The sequence below is a fragment of the Cavia porcellus genome, unplaced genomic scaffold (assembly GCF_034190915.1).
Source record: "Cavia porcellus strain 051 isolate PalLab524CR breed Dunkin Hartley unplaced genomic scaffold, mCavPor4.1 scaffold_7, whole genome shotgun sequence".
NCBI lineage: Eukaryota > Metazoa > Chordata > Mammalia > Rodentia > Caviidae > Cavia > Cavia porcellus.
In genome coordinates this window covers 62,320,685-62,337,282 of record NW_026947490.1, presented here as the reverse complement: position 1 = coordinate 62,337,282, position 16,598 = coordinate 62,320,685, and the positions used below count along the sequence as shown (strand labels likewise).

General features: G+C 37.0%; 1 protein-coding gene and 1 pseudogene across 8 annotated transcripts in view; one reads left to right on the top strand and one right to left on the bottom strand.

The window, feature by feature from the left end:
- The window catches only part of Wac (WW domain containing adaptor with coiled-coil), a 75,141-nt gene that overhangs the window by 16,760 nt on the left and 41,783 nt on the right, over window positions 1-16,598 (top strand). The window lies entirely within an intron of this gene.
- LOC111756458 (small nucleolar RNA U109) lies at window positions 15,248-15,390 on the bottom strand (annotated as a pseudogene).

Genomic DNA, 16,598 nt, shown 5'->3' with positions numbered 1-16,598 from the left:
TTTTTTAAGCTGTCACATTATTTGACAGCTTTGTAGTTCTTTGGAGTCTTTTCAATGTTTATTCTTTAGACTTTTTTAAGATCTATCTTTTGTTTTAAAACATTAACTGTAGGTGCTGGTATGGTCTGTCACATTAGAGGTATTTTTGCTCTTGGCTCAGAACTGATCATAAAGTGGAGAAATTCAGGCTTGTTGATTCAGAAAAGTTGAACTTTAACTTATTAGCCCTGTTTCTTTATGATGTACCACTCTTTTATGTTACCACCCATACTGTTGTCAGTGGTAAAACCAAGAGCGCTTCTGTTAGATTTTCTTGGGTCCTTTTCTCAGCCCTGTGTTGGGGACTCAGTCCAGGGCCTCCTGTGTGCTGCATAAGCACTCTACCCCTGAGCTGCATCTTTAGCCAGCATTTTGTTCTTTAATAGACATGATAATGTACACAAACTGCCAATAAAATTTCAACTTAAAAGGAAAACACGAAGAACTAGGAATGTAGCTCAGTCCCTGCCTCCTGTGGATGAGGCCATATGTTTTCCAGCACTGAAGAAAAAGAATGCTGATTCATTTTCTTTGAATACTATACTGACTGGATTCTAATCCAGTGAGAAACTTCCTTTTCAGATTTGGCTATGTGTAGCTTAGAATTGTGTGCTGGTTATTGTTAACTTTATAACAAGTATTAAAGTGTGGTAATGTCAAGTGGAAAGAGTACTACAGCAGTTTTGATCTGGATGTTTCAGGGGTTTTGTTTTGTTTTTGCTAGTGAACATTTTGACTGTGAACAAATCTTCCTCTTTTTTTTTAATCTTACTAAATAACAAGGTTAAATTTGCTGATTCCTAAGGTCTTGTCCAAATAAATGACTTGGGACCTAAATAAGAAAAAATTCTGAATTTTGTGCATTTACTTCCTCTTTCAAATGGTTGCATACCCTGATAACCCATGGTAACTTACACTGTTCTGCCAGGGGTATTTAGAATCCTATTTCTTGCTTATTTTGTTTACATTGAGACCTTTGGAATATTGTTTGGGCTGCCAGTGGGACATTTAGTATTTTTAGCTGTATGTGGAGAAGGGTAGTACAGCCAAATAGTTATCTCTGGACTAAGTTTCAATTTAAAAGATTGAGAAATTTCAAGACCATTGTAAATAGTAATTTTTTATAGTTTTAGTCTATATGCTATTTTACACTTTATTTTTTTTAAAAAATCAACTTTGTTTCTGTAAATTAGGTCAGTACAGCTTCTAACTTATCTTGTCTTCCAAAAACAATACTCATTTTCTGTTTTAAGTTAGAAAATAATCACTTTTGACCCTTAAAATACTAGGTGTTAATCATTGGTTCAAATAATTTTTTTCTGATGAGATTACATGTATGAAAATGAAAAATGGAGCCAGGGATTTAGCTCAGCGGCTTAAGCACTTTCTTGGCAAGCACAAGGTTGTGAGTTCAATTCCCAATACCAAAACAAAAAAAAAAAAGAAGAAGAAAGAAAAATGCTAATTTCATTGTTTAGACATTCTCATGTATTTATATTTTAAGTAGGTTTTTTTCTGATTTTTGCCAGTTTTTTAGATTGAACAAACAGTTGTTAGTTTCAGGCTTGGAGTATGTATAGTGTAAATAATCTAAATTTGATTGTTTTTGAGAATGAATATTTGAAAGTGCAAATAGCTAGAATAAATAAATATTTATAAAGTTGTAGGATTCTGCAGTTGTGGGATGGAAAGAAGAAAAACTGAGATTTGTTGAAACTTACTCATTTTCTTTATATTTTGGTTTCACTTATTTTACTTAGTTCTTGACCTTTTTGTCATTATCCACCTCCTCTCTTGTATCCATTTAGTCTCCAATGCCCTCCTGGTTCACTTTTTCTAGTTCAGGTGATAATTCCCTTTGGCGTGATTTAAACTATATTTCCTCCCTGTAGTTCATACAGTGTAGCCAGAAACATCCTTTATGAAAAAAAAACTCAGCTAGGTGCGGTAGTGCAGGCCTGTAATTCCTGTAGTCTGGGAGTCTGAAGCAGGAGGTCACAAGTTTGACCCCAGACTGGACAAGTTAACAAGACTCTTGTCTCAAAAAAGAGAAGAATGAGAGTCAGTGTGAAGGCCCTGAGTCCACTATAAACTCACCCTAAAAGAAAAAGGCATACATTTGCCCATTTTTTTATGTTGAAGACTTCTAAGTGCTCTCCATTACGCTAAAGAGAATGTACAAACATTTCTAGGAATAGCTAGCTACATCTTTCATGTTTCAGTTCTTCAAAAGGTGTCCTATCGGACATCTCATACATGCTATTAATTTCTGCCTACTTTTTCAGGCTTCAGTTAAAAAGTTATTTCCTAAAATCTTCCAACACCAGCCTAGTGTTACTAAGTACAGTTGTTAACACAACATAGTGATTTTGGTTTATTTCGGGTAGTTATATGTATTGTAATATCTAAAACCGAGCTGCTTGTTTTCTTTTCCCAAAGCTGCTTCTGTTAGTCTTGTACATTTTCTTAAATAGAAACTAAAGCCTTCCAGTTGGTCAAGCCAATTATCTTGAGGCTCCTTCCTAATACATGTTGGTTGGCTTTTCTGCCCTTTAGTTCTTTGGTCCATGGAGGCTGCAGTCCAGTCAGGTTCTCTCAGATAGCCTTATAGTCACTCTGCAAAGCCATCTGCTGTTTGTTACTCCCTCATTATTACCGTGACCTCCCATCTCTGTGTATGCTTTTCACATGCTGAGCTCTCGGCCGCACTGATCTTGCAGTTAGTTGAGCATTTCAAGCACATTTCTGCTTTACAGGTCAGCCTGTCTTATTGGCAATCTGATACAGTCCATCACTAAGGAACTTTCAAGATTATACGTAAAACCTGTAACGAGTAATAATTATTAGCAGCATTAGGGTTATTGAAATGGAATGATCAGAAGGAATTGTACTTGTTAATTTTTTTCTTGTTCAGGGCAGGAACAGACTGGTCAAAGTCTTGATTTCTTTTAATTTTTTCCCCAGTGGATGTAAATATTTCATCTTAGAAATTAAATCTAGTGTAGGGCTGGAGATATAGGTCAGTGACCTGGTGCCTCCTTGGCAAGCACAAGATCCTGACTTTGATTCCCAGCACCAAAAAAAGGGAAAAAAACAAAAGCAAATCTAGTGTAATCTTTAAGGGTCAATAGGAGTGTGTGTTTAATAAAAAGTGAATATAGCCAGAGGGAATGACACACCTCTAATTAGCAGGAGACTGATGCAGGAGAATTTCAAACTTGAGGGTATCCAGGCAACTTAACTAGACCTTGTCTCAGAATTTTAAGAAAAATAGGGATTTAGCATAGTGATAGACACTTGCTTGGTATGTGTGAGGCACTGTGTTCAGTCGCTACCACTGCAAAATTGAGTCTGTGTTATAAAATAGAATGCTGGTGATTTTGTCTTAGATTTTCAGCATAGTAACATACTTTCAGTTCATTCAGTTTCAGAGAAACATTTCTGCTTTTGTTTTTTCCCCTTTTTGCATGATCAGAAACATGCTATTATTTTCCCAAGTTTGGAGCTTAGGCTCCTTGCTTTAAAATTATTTGAGGTGTTAGGAATGCTACTATGTCCTTCTCAAGGACAATTGAGTGAGAACCTCTGGATAATAGGCCCTAGATGTCTGCACATTCATCTTGCTCCCAGAAGTCATGTTGATGCTTCACATGAAAATTTCCCAACCACTGTTTGATTACTGATGAAGTGTGATGGAATTGAGGAACTGAAAATCAAATCCCACAGTATGATAAGTGAATATGTGTAAGATAGACTGTAAGTTAAAACTATAAAAAATAGTTAAATATATTTAAAACTAGAATTTGAATCTTTGATTAAGGAAACATGGGCCCTTAAAGTCTGGAAAAGTACAGACTTAGTACCTGGTGGGGATGTGTTCCATTACTCTCCCAGATACCCATGTCTGCTTGTGTTCAGTTCCTTATTTAAAAAGTGGGCATGTATTTGCATATAAGTTACCCCATTCTCCCCTGTACTTCAAACTATCTCTAGATTACTTAGCTAGTGTAAATAGTTGTTATAAGGTATTCTGAGAATAATAGCAAGAGAAAAGTCTGTGGGGTGTTTGTGGATTTAGTCTTTTCTCTCCAAATATTTCCACTCCTTTATTGGTTGAATCCTTATTTATGGAACTCATGGTAACAGAGAACCAGAAAGCAAGTATAACTTGTTTTGAAACTGAGCAGGGTCCATCTGGAGTTCCCGATATGCTTTTTAGTTCTTGGCAACATCTTATCATTTACATTAGAGAATCTTGGGAATTCAACACCCTTCATATCACAGAAACTTGCATGGACCAGTCAAAAAACTGTGCATAAGTAAAAATTTATTACAGCAAGAAACATTGCCATTAATCCTAAAAATACTACCTCTTCATATATACCTACCCTACTGATCTTATCATTTTCTGAAGCTGTTCTGAAAGTTCTCTTTTGTGAGTCTGTTATGAGATGTGATCAGAAATATAGTGAATGCTACAGCTGAGTGCCATCCAACTCTAAAGCCTTGTAAAACGTCACAGTGCATCCTCACCTCCTTTATTCGTCAGATTTCATATGATGCAACTCCTGGCTCTTCCCCAGTCAAAATGATCATGAAAGGTAAACCTCTTAAACCATTTCAGGCCATCAAGTCAGATACCGGCAATGCAATTAAGGACACTTAAAAGGGAGAACTTGCAGAACTGCTTAAGAATGTGACAAGAATGATGTGATAAATGTGTTGGAAGGGAGTGAGAAGTATTTTGAGGAGGATTAATTGCAGTGTATCTTTCCCTTTTTTTTTCCTCCCTGTTTTGGTCTTTTTGAGACAAGCTCTCGCTATGCAGTTCAGGTTTGCCTTGAACTCACTTTGTAACCTAGGCTGTCTCGAGCTTGCAACTATCTTCCTGCTTCAGCCTCCCAAGTGCTGTGATAACAGACATTCACCACCATGCACAGCTCTGCAATATATCTTTTAGCATATACATTGTAAAAATTTAAACAGTCACTATATTTTGTAATCTTACTTTGTACAGAGAATATTGTAAAGATTTCTGACACCTAGTTTGTGTTTTTGGAGACTGAGTTTTGCTATGCAGTCCAGGATAGTCTTCTTCCTCTACTCCACCACCCAACTGGTCTTGAATGCCTTATGAAGCATAGGCATTCCTTCTGCCTCAGCTTCCTGAGTGCTGGCATTACAGCATGTGCCACCATGCCTTGCAGGACCTCCTTTTTGTGGCTGAGTAATATTCTATATATATATATATATATATATATATATATATACATACGTGTCCCACATTATTTTGACCATCTATGGATACTTTGTTGTTTCCGTATCTTTGCTGTAGTGAACAATGTCGGTAGTGAACATGGGGTAAGATACAAAGATCGTGATTTAGGTTTCCTTTAGGTGGGGTTACTAGATTGAATGGTTTTGGGTTTTTTTGTTCTGCGTTGTTTGAGACAAGGTCTCACTGTGTAGTTCAGGCTGCCCTCATGTTCACTATGAAGCCCAAGCTGGCTTCAAACTCAAAACAGTCTTCCTGCCTCAGCCTCCCAAGTGCTGGGATTACAGGCATGTGCCACCTTGCCTGGCTGTGTAGTTTTACTTTTTGAGGCACTTCCACTCTGCTTTCCTTCGTGACTATTCCAGTTTACATCTCCACCAATTTACATTTCCACCAGCACATGAAGAGTTCCCCCTTCAGACTCTTACCAACACTTGCCTCTTAGCTTTGTGGAAAAGTTTTGAGTTGTATTTTATAGTGGTTAGTGATAATGAGCCTGTTCATATACCTCCTAGCCTTTCGTGTGTGTGCAAGGGCTCAAACCCAGAACTTCAAGAGTGCTAGGCTACTGTTCTGTCACTTTACCATATTGGTACTGCTTTTCTGTACTTTTGAGACGAGGCTTCACTGTGCAGTTCAGGCTGGCTTTGCGCTCACTGTGTAGCCCAGACTGGCCTCAAACTCCCAGGGATCGTTCTGCTCCTTCTATATCAGCCTTCCAAGTGCTGGGATTACAGGTGTGCCCTACCATTCCTGGCTGTATGTCTTTTTAGGTCTGTTGCCATTTGTTAATTCATTCACTTGCTGTTGAGTTGATGAACAACTTTTTATGTTTTGGATATTGCTACATGGCCTGATAATTTGGTTTGAAATACTTTTTCTCATTTCATAGGTTGTCTTTTCATTTTGTTTCCTTTGTTGCGCAGAACCTTTTTATTTTAATACAGTCTCGTTCTTTTCTTCCTTGGATGTCAAAACCACAATGCCAAGATGAATGTCAGATCATCGTATGTTTTCTGGAGGAGCTTTACAATTTTACACCTTGCATTGAAATCCTTAATCTTTTAATTATTTTGTATATGATGCAAGACAAGTGTCCATTATGTGTTCAGTTTTCCCTAACCCATTTCTCAAAGTGTTTTTATTCCTGTCATGTATTTATTTGAGTTTTTTGGGGTTTTTTGGTACCAGAAATCAAACTCTTTCACTTTTGCCTGGCAGACACTGTGCCACTGAGCTATATCCCTGGCCCTGTCATGTGTTCTTGGTGCCCTTGTCAAAGATGAGTTGACTATAGTTGCTGGTTGATTGTTTCTGGATGCTGTGTTTTTTATTCCATTGCATGTGTATGTTTTTGTAATAGTATAATACTGTGTTAATTACCATAGCTTGTAATATAGTTTTAAATTCAACACTGCAACACCTCCAGGTTTTTTTTTTTTTTTTTTCTTACGATTATTGTTGGGCATCTTTTGTAGTTCTTTTTTTTTTTTCTTTTTCCTTTTTATCAGTACCGGGGATTGAACTCACAACTGCCTGCTTGCCATGCAGGTGCTTATGCCGCTGAGCTAAATCCCCAGCCCGCATCTTTTGTAGTTCTATTAAAAGTTTAGGATTTTTTTTTTTTTTTTTTTTTTGGTCACCTGTTCACATTCCATCACCTGGTTCTTATAATGCACATTGTCTCCCAGTTATATCAGCACTGAGCAGAGCTTACAGTTGCAGTGGCAGAAGCCTCCCTATTTCCTCCAGTTGTGTTTCGTGTATTACCCTGTCTCCTAATCTCTCCATATCCAGTTCTCTGCTCCCACTTTGTCTGCAACATTTTCATGATTCTCTCAGGCTCTACGCAAAAGGTACCACCTACAGTGAGAATTGATCAGGTAAAGAAAATGCCCTAAGCTCACTGTTGGGGCCTGCATAGGTGGTACAGAAGCATCTTACCCTGATACACGCGCTTAACCCATTTCCCCAATGCTCTGCTATGTAGACCCCTTACCAAGTTTTTAAAAGTAACTTAAGTATCTTTTAAATAATAAACTATTGATTATAGTTCATTAATTATCAATCAATAAATAATGTATAAACTATTTGGTGTGTTTTCAACACCAATAAAAATCACATATTGAGGCAGTGTCATAATAGTAAGGAATAGTTCCCATTGGTCCATAAGTGAAATTTTGTTGGGGGTGGGGGCCCCCAACAAACTTTCTCTTCTGTGCTGGGAATGGAATCCAGGGCCCTTGGTGAATGCTTAGGAAAGCACTCTATCACTGAGTTGCATCCCTAGTCTTTAGTTTTTCAAATAGATGTTGAAACTGTACTTTAGGGATACTCAAATCACTTTCTGAGAACCTCTAAATTTTTTTGGGCTACTGAAATTTTTACAATGCATATTTGGTCTTTAGAGATAAAAACTTATTTTTTATTTTTTATTATAGAGATAAAAATTTATTTTTCTGTAGCCACACTTGCTATTAATATTCTGTTAAATGATTGGCACATTAAAGTTTTAAGGAACTTAATTTGAACAAGCATTGATTTAAAGAACAGACCACAGTCTGGGGACTCCACCAGTAGTGTCTGAGGAGAAAGGCAAAGCAGCAAGGAAAAAAGTCACTGATTTACTAAAACTTGGCGGTTACTTTATTTAAACTATCTATGTAGAGGAAGTTCAGGGCAGTGTAACTTATATCCAGTTGGCCACCTGTAATCAGCTGAGCTTAAATTTAATTTTGCTTAGGTGGGAAACTAGCATCGTTGAGCTGCCTCAGTCTGTTGTCCTTCTGTGTAATTTTGTTATGTATAGCAGTGTAGTAAAGTGTTAAATATTTTATGTAACCACGATTCTGGTCACAAACCAAACTGAACAAGAACTGTGTCAAATTTCTCCATAAGGTCAACACTGAACTTAACCACTGAATTCGGCTCTTGTCCAATTTGGTTTGTGACTCAAATCATGGAAAGAATTAAGTTTGTGAATCAAGATACCACACTGTACATGGTGCTATATAAAAAAAAAAAAAGAAGATAAGTGCTGCCTTGAAGAAAAATTAAGCTGAGTAAGAAAAACAATATGCTTGGAAAGTAAGAGTTGCTGTTCTGTATTGCGAGGAGAAAGGCAGTGTGGATATAGAGATGAATGAGATGTGTTCTGGCAGAGAAGGTAAACTTCTTGGGGTCCTTGGGTAGGTGTGTGGTGTTGTGTTGTGTTGTATTCTTAAAACAGGGTCTCACTGTATAGTTCAGTCTGACCTTGAACTCACTATGTAGCCAGGATTTGGATTAGGGTGGTAACTGTTAGGTAAAGGGTGGTGGCCCCATAAAAGAAGACAGCACCAGCCTGAGTTCAGGGTTTCAGGCAGGATCTCCTGAAGCCCTAATAACTGGTATAACTCCAAAGGAGAGACCCAAGTCCAATTTATTGAGCTGCATCTTTTATGGCTCAGGTGGAGGAGGGTAGTGGGATAGGCTTAGGTGGGGTGACATGAGTTGAGGTGGGTGTGAAATTGGAGGCTTGGGAGTGGCTCTGTGTGTGATCACAGCATCAGGGGCTGTGAGCTAGCATGTGGGACCAATATGTACTTCCTAGCAAAGTAGGCATTGTTTCCTGGGGTCTTGTGGTTTGAAACTGGCCATCCCAGGGATTCAGGCAGAGAGGAAGGTGGACAGATAGGAGTTAGGCCTATCAATTATGATAGAAGTGGTGGTGTGACTTTGGAAGAATCTATTGATAACAAGACATTAAGAGTAACTCCTCCAACATTTTTCTTGAACTCAGGCACTTGTCAGCTGAAATTGCTATTTATTGGAATGAAGAATACAAAGCAAGATTTGAAGTGTGAGGCTAGTTGGGGTTTTTCGAGGTTGTCTTACATGTGAGTTTCTGATTGGGAACCAAGTTGAGATAGTGAGTAGGCAGTTGAATAAGTAAGAGTCTAGAGTTTAAGACAGTGATTTGGGCTGGAGTCACTGACATACAGATGAAATTTCAAGTACTGAAAGCCGCCATAACAGTATTTAAGTGAATGAGTGTGACCAGATTTGCAAGTGGGAAATCTGGGTACTCTACCTACCTACTTTGCATAGAGAAAAAGTAAGGGCTGAGCATTAATCTTTGTGACTATTGTTTAGAAACTAGGGATATAAGAAGAAACTAGCGAAGGAGCCTGAGCAGTGGTTGACAGAGTAGGAAGAGCTGGCTGAAGGAAAAAGCCTTTTTGAGAATGCCTGGAGTGTTGTGTTCACCGTATCCAAATCTGCCACCAGTAGCATTGTTGGCCTTGGGGAGAGCAGTATCCAGGCTGGGGGGTGAAGGGTGAGGAAAGTGGAGTTTTAAGAGATGAGAATGTAAAGACAGTGAATTCCAAGTTTGTTACTGGAACTTTGCTATAAAATAAAATAGAAAATAAAGCAATGGGTAATGAGGTTATATTGAGAGGTTTAGTATACAAATTAAAGGTTTGGTCTTGGAGGATCAATAATGTCATGGTTGGTAGTTTTAAAATTTGAACATCAGGGAAATACATCTAAGAGATAGATGGTAGTATTTAATACTTTTGACAATAGTTAGGTATTTCATTTTATAATCAGGTTAAATGTTTACATTTCATTGTCTTAGAGTATCATGTATTACATAAATAGTAGTACATCAATATGTACTACTACATATTGTAGAGAAAGTAATAGCCATAGTTTAAGGAGATCAGACTTAAATTTGGTCTTCTTTTTAGTAACTAACATGGGCTCATTTAAAAATTCTTTTCAATGATCCACAGTTTGAGGCCAAATCACTTCTCAGCCTTTTGGCCAAGATTAAGTGCAAAGTTTGAGGCCAGCCTGAAGTACAGAAAGAGACGCTGTCTGTAAACCACCTCCCTCCCCATTTTGGTACTTTGAACTGTAAAGCAAATCTTTTCACTCTTAATATCATAACAAAATCTGTATTTCCTACCATGTAAAAGTTGATACAAAATGTTACATCATGGTCAAAAATTTTACATCCTTTTTCCTGTTAATGAGTAGGAATTTCTTAGTTGTATGTATACACAAAGGCCTGCAGTATATACAGTACTACACTACATTATTCTTGCACTTTTGCTGTATTCAGGTAATTTGATTATTTTTCTCTATACCTGGGATGTTTAATTGTAAAGTACCTAATATTTTTGTCTGTCCTTAATTTTGACTTTATACCCAAGGATGGTGATTTTGTTCAAGGAGGTATATATAGAAGGGGAAATATGACCCTATGTATTGGAAGACCAAATCCTTTCCTAGTTAATAGTTTTTTTAAATATTAAATTTTAACTCATATTTGTACTGATTAGTTAGATTTGGGAATTTTACACTGGTGATGGTGGTGTTTGAGGCAGGGTCTCACTATGTAGTGCTGGCTGGCCTTGAACCGCATATGTAACCTCGGCTGGCCTCAAATTCACAGTGATCCCCTGCCTCCGCCTCTGGGGGTGCTGGGATATACAAGTGTGTGCCAACCACATGTGACTTTACAGTAGATCCTAATATAGAGTGTCTTTAGGTTTTTTAGGCTTTGACAGTTTTCAGGTTTGAGTAAGGATTTCTGAAATGCCATCAGATCCAGAGATAAAAGAAAAATTTAGGAATAAAAACAGTTGGTGGGGATTTCATTGACTGGTGGATTTTGTGGCTAGGGACAAGAGAATTTTTGAGAACATTTTGGTGCTGATTGAAGTCATGGAAGTGGAAAGAGAAGCCATGAGAGTTGGGCCAGTTAGTAATAATGAGTAAGTGTTAATTAGTAGGGATTAAGCAAGAATAGTGAGGCACGGTGAGAAAAAGCACCCACAATAAGGATGTGTCTACTGAGCAGTGACAACAAAAATCATACCACCTGGACTTGTTAATAAGCAGGAGAGGAAAAGGAGCAGTCACACGTGGGTTTAACTTTTGGTTGTCATTCTCTGGTTAACATCTTTTTTTAAAAACTCAGTCGTAGGTTTGCTTGTAATTGTGGAACATAATGCAGAGAAAGACAGTAAACATGGTTATCCAGTTTGCCATAATGATTACACCTTACATAAATAACCACAGTATTTTATCACAGTCAAGAAACTGACCCTTTTCAGCTTTTGCTAGTGTAAATTGATTGTATATCCCAGGATATGTATTTAGTGCACGCAGTTTTATTACATAAGTTAATGGACCATTCCCAGTCAGGGGTCTCCTGTTCTACTTTTATTGCCACAGCTGTGTCATAGCTTTTCACCTTCTTTATCCATTCATCTGTTCTTGGCCTTTATAATTTTGTCCTTTCAAGAACGTTATAAATTGAATCACACAGCACTGATTTTTAAAAATTGACTGTTTTCCCTGAGCATAATTCCCTTGAAAACTGTCTGTGCAGTTAATGTATTGCCAGTGCCTGGGATTGGGTGTGAATGTCGTAGAGCATGTGCTTCACATGTCTGGGGCTCAGCCTCTGCCTCCAGCATTCTCTCTACACATAAGGAAGTGCGTTCTTATTTTAATGATAAGTAGTAAGTCAAAATGACCATGAAAGGACATATTTAGAATCAGTTCAGGACAAAGGTCAGCTAAAGATGCAAAAGGGACCTGAAAGAACTGCTTTGAAAATAGTAATGGGGTAGTAGGCTTGAAGTATGAGGAGCATGTATTTTGAGGGGGATTACTGAAAATATGTCTTTCATAAGTTTAAAAAAATTTTTAATCATTCATTATTACTTTTCATCCCATTGCATATTTTTAGGAACATTTGCAAGTTGAACCATATATTAGTTGATTATGAAAGTGTATTATTGTAGATTATTATTGTTATCAGAGTGTTTCTTTCTATTTACAGAAATACCTAAACTACTTTTAAGGGAAGGCGCTTAATTACCAGATCCTAATAAAATGTTTTGGTACATGTAGCCAATGGGGAGTACCAGTGAGTGTAGTGTTTCCTTTTCATTTTGCTTCTAGAATAATGTGACTCTTCTTGGATAACATTATATTTTTTTCGGTACCCAGGGAACGAACTCATGACTGCACACTTGCAAGGCAGGCGCTTATGCTGCTTATGGGGCTAAATCCCCAGCCCCAACATATGCTTTAATATTTGGTTAGTATGGACTGTGAGCAGGATGTAGTGGTATCTTTGGGGAAATTGAGGCAGGAGGATTTCAAGTTCAAGTCCTGCCTAGACATCTTAGACCGTGACTTTTAAAAAGGGGTGGGGGGGTACTGAGATACAGTTCAGCAGTAGTATGGCCTTAGGTTTTATTCCTAGTCCCTCCCTCAAAAAAAATTTGTGGAACAGTTTATAGTATGGATTTGCCCAATATAGTAAGATAGTGATTTTCCAACGATCAGTCTCTTGAGCTACTATTTTCAGAGGTACATTTTGCTGGTACTCTGTAATTTTAAAATTAAGAAATTAAACCAGGGATGCAATCTAGATTCTGACATTTGAACAAAGTTCCATCCCCTATTATAGTGCCACTATTTTTTAAAAAACACTTAGAATTTAAAAAAAAAACATTTAGAATAAATTACTGTGCATTTCTGTATGTTAATTTGTCTTTGAAGGTTTAGGAGACTTGACAAGATTGTAGAGTATCATGCTGCTACAGCTGACTTGTAGTCTTTAAGACTGGTTCTTTATTAGAATTACGTGGGAGGTTAAACCAGAAAGTTCAGGCTGCTAAAGAGTATGAAACTACATACAATAGGAATTACAATATTTTAATTTAAGAGCACCTTAAGTTGTTGGGGAAATTAGTCAAAGCTCCAGAAAGAAGTTAATTTTTCTCTTAGTTTGTTGTCTCCTACCAGCTTTGATATATAGTAAATATTCAGTGAATTAAATATTAAAACAAGGATACTATACATACATGTGCTTTTTATCCATGGTTTAAGTTACCAGTGATAGCTTGTGTAAAATTAAACAGATGAAAGAGTGTATTTTAAGTAAATTAAAACTTGCTTGGTGTCAATTGTTCAGGTTAAGGTTTGGCACAAAACAATAATCAAAATAAACACTGGGGAGCTGGGGATTTAGCTCACAGGCACAAGCACCTGCATGGCAAGTGCAAGGTCATGAGTTTGATCCCTGGTAGGCCAAAAAAAAAAAAAAACAAAACTTGATAATCAGAATGGTTATTGATCAGATCATTAGCAGGTGATTCAGTGCATTTTTTTGCTCTTCAAAGTGCTGATAGCTATTGTATTTGCAAGCTTACTTCAATTTTTGAAATTCATGTTGTTATTTTGTTTTTTGTCTTTTTGAGACAAGATCTCACTGTGCAATTCATACAGGCTTTAAACTTACTTTGTAGCCCAGGCTGCCTCAAATTTATAGTGATCCTCCTGCCTCAGCTTCCCAAGTGCTGGGATTACAGGTGGGTGTCACTAAGTTATGGATACTTCAGTCTTTTAGTTCTTAAAATACTTGAAAATGTCCTTCAGTGTCCTCCAAATAATGTTACTCATGAATGACATACTGGCTTGAAAAAAATTGAGTTATTTTTTTTTCTCTCTGTACATTATTACATTACCTGCTGTTATTTAGTTTTATTGTTGAAATCTATCATCAACTAATTTTTGTTTTATAAGTAACATGCTTCAGCTTGCATCCTTTTAGAATTTTTGATGCAAAAAAATCATCAACTTATGCAGATACAGAAGATACAGGTTTATTAGTTCTTTACTACAGTGGTACCTTGGTTCATGAATACTTTTGTTTGTGAATAGTTTGGCAGAATTGTACTTTTGTTAACAAGTTCTGTATCTGGTGGCCAACAAGACCATGACCATCTTTTTCAGAATTGAGGATCAAATTAAGTTCATGAACCGAGCTACCACTGTAGTACTTTCTCCTGGTGCACCCGTTTCCACCTGAAGTAGGCCCGTTTCCACCTGAAGATTCAGTTTCTCATTTGTTTCTTGGTAGTTTGTTCCTTAAGTGTCATTCTGGTTTGGTTTTCAGGGCCTCCAGTTATGCATGTCTCCTTCACCTGCGATTGTCTGACATGTTAGTGCTTTTATTTTGGTCTTTTTGTCCTGTATGCTTTGTGATACTTCTCTGTACTGTGTGCCTTATGACTGACATTGCTGAAAGCAGTGTTAATTCAATTGTTACTTCTAATGTGCTTTTCATTTTTTCAATGATTTCATCCTTTCTCTTGTGTTCCTCTTTACTTCTTCCAGTTCCTGCCCCATATTTTGCACTTTTTTTTTTTGGTTTGGTGCTGGGGATCAAACTTACGACCTTGTGTTTGCCAGGCAGGCGCTTAAGCCACTGAGCTAAATCCCCAGCCCCTGTTTCTTGTTTCTTTTCTTGTTTTGTTTCAGTTTGGTTTCCTGAGAATTCTTTAAAAGTATTTCTTTCAACGATTTATGTTGTACGTATACTCTTTTGGTTTTTGTATAGGCTCTTCATGGGATGTCTCTGCATATTTTGATAAATGTCATTCTGTAGGGTGTTTTTACAGGCAGGCAGTGTGGTTAAATCCACTTTGATTCTGCTTATTCTCCTGGACAGTATTTTAACTGTACTCTTAATATTTGGTGGTTTATAAGCAGAGTTTAGAGAAAGAAGTGTGAAAAATACGTATTTGGAGGAGAGACAAATTGGAGAGGTGAGGTTTTCTCTGTACTTGATGAATACTCTTTCCAAGGAATTCCATCCAAGGGTCCATGCGGAGGTGGCTTTCTTCTGATTCAGGAAGATCTCTGCTTTTTACACTCTGCCCCCCAAAAAAGTCAATTTAATGGGACAAGTAACCCTTCTCTACCACCTCTTCTACCTACCATAAATCTGCAAAATATGTAGACTTGGGAGGAATTGGAATTTACGTCCTCCCTGTACTTCAGTATGGATTTAATTTTTTTCTCAATTCTTTGCCAGTGCTGGTTGAGTTCTGGCTATTCTTTCTTTTTTTTTTTTTTTTTAAATGTAGGAGAAATATATTACCACTCAACCTCTACTGTAAGGTTGGCAGCCCTAAAAACTCCTTTTTTTAATGTAGCATGTCATGGATATATTCCTGCTCCACAAGGAATATATCCTTGTGGAGAAGGCATTTCCAATGCCATCTGGCTATTCTCTTGTTGCATATGATGATTTATATTTCCTTTCTTGGTTCTTGTAAAAAGGTTACTTTGATGAATGCTGTGGAGGGCAAGTACAGAAATACGATGTCATACTGTCATCTTTTTCAAAGTCTGCTTTTAGTGTGACTTTGTGATTCTGATGTAATACAAATATGTATATTAGTAAAATATAAAAAGTACCCTTCTATGAAAAAAATTTTGTAACAATAATTACAGGATAAAAATGATTAATACATTGTGTGTCGTGATCTTAAAAGAATGACCAAAGTATTAAAGTCACTTTGGGAAATACTCTCTTGTTTTGTATGATTCTTTCACTGTTAGGTACAGTTTCTTATGAGTTGAGTTAACCAGAAAAATGGTAGAGAACATAAATATCTTTCTGACTTTTATACTTACGTATTGTCTCATACATATGCATGTAAATGTGGAGTTTAATATTAATAGAAGTAGTGAATGAAGATGTGTCTGGGTTATAAGTAGACATATCCACATACACAGTAATATGTGTGATTTCATCCTTGGGCATCACCATTACATACAGGAAAAAAACTTGTAAGGAGAAGAGTTATCTTTCCTAATGTTTTTCTGTAGCTTCTGATTATTTAAATATTTAGAAAACCAGATAAAAGTAGTATTGCAGTTTTAAAAAATAATAGTAAGGATGGGCTTATTGGAAATGTTGTTCTCATTGATATTGAAAGATAATGCCTGGTAATGAATGATCATTATGTAAAAATCATTGGTGTTGCAGGTTTATCATTTCTTTTTGAGGAAACATTTATCTATTCCTAGAGTTCATCTTTAATGCTTTGTTAAAAATCAGTCCTCTCCTTCCCCAGTACTGGGGATCAAACCTCTGGGACATTGTTCATGGCAGGCCAGTCCTCTAATACTGAGCTACATTCCCAGTTTGGTTCTTGATATGTTTTTAGGTTTTGGTACTGGTTGCCTTTGTGATTGAATCTTTGGAACAGATAGCACATTGTAAGAATTACTTAACTGGAGCTATGATTGCATAAGGAGGCTGGAAGAAAATAGGAAGAATGGGTCTGAAGGAAGAGTGGAGCTATAATGTCCAAAGTATAGGGCTGGGGATTTAGCTCAGCAGCATAAGCGCCTGCCTTGCAAGCGTGTGATCGTGAGTTCGATCCCTGGTACCAGTGTTAAAAAAAAAAGTCAAAGTATA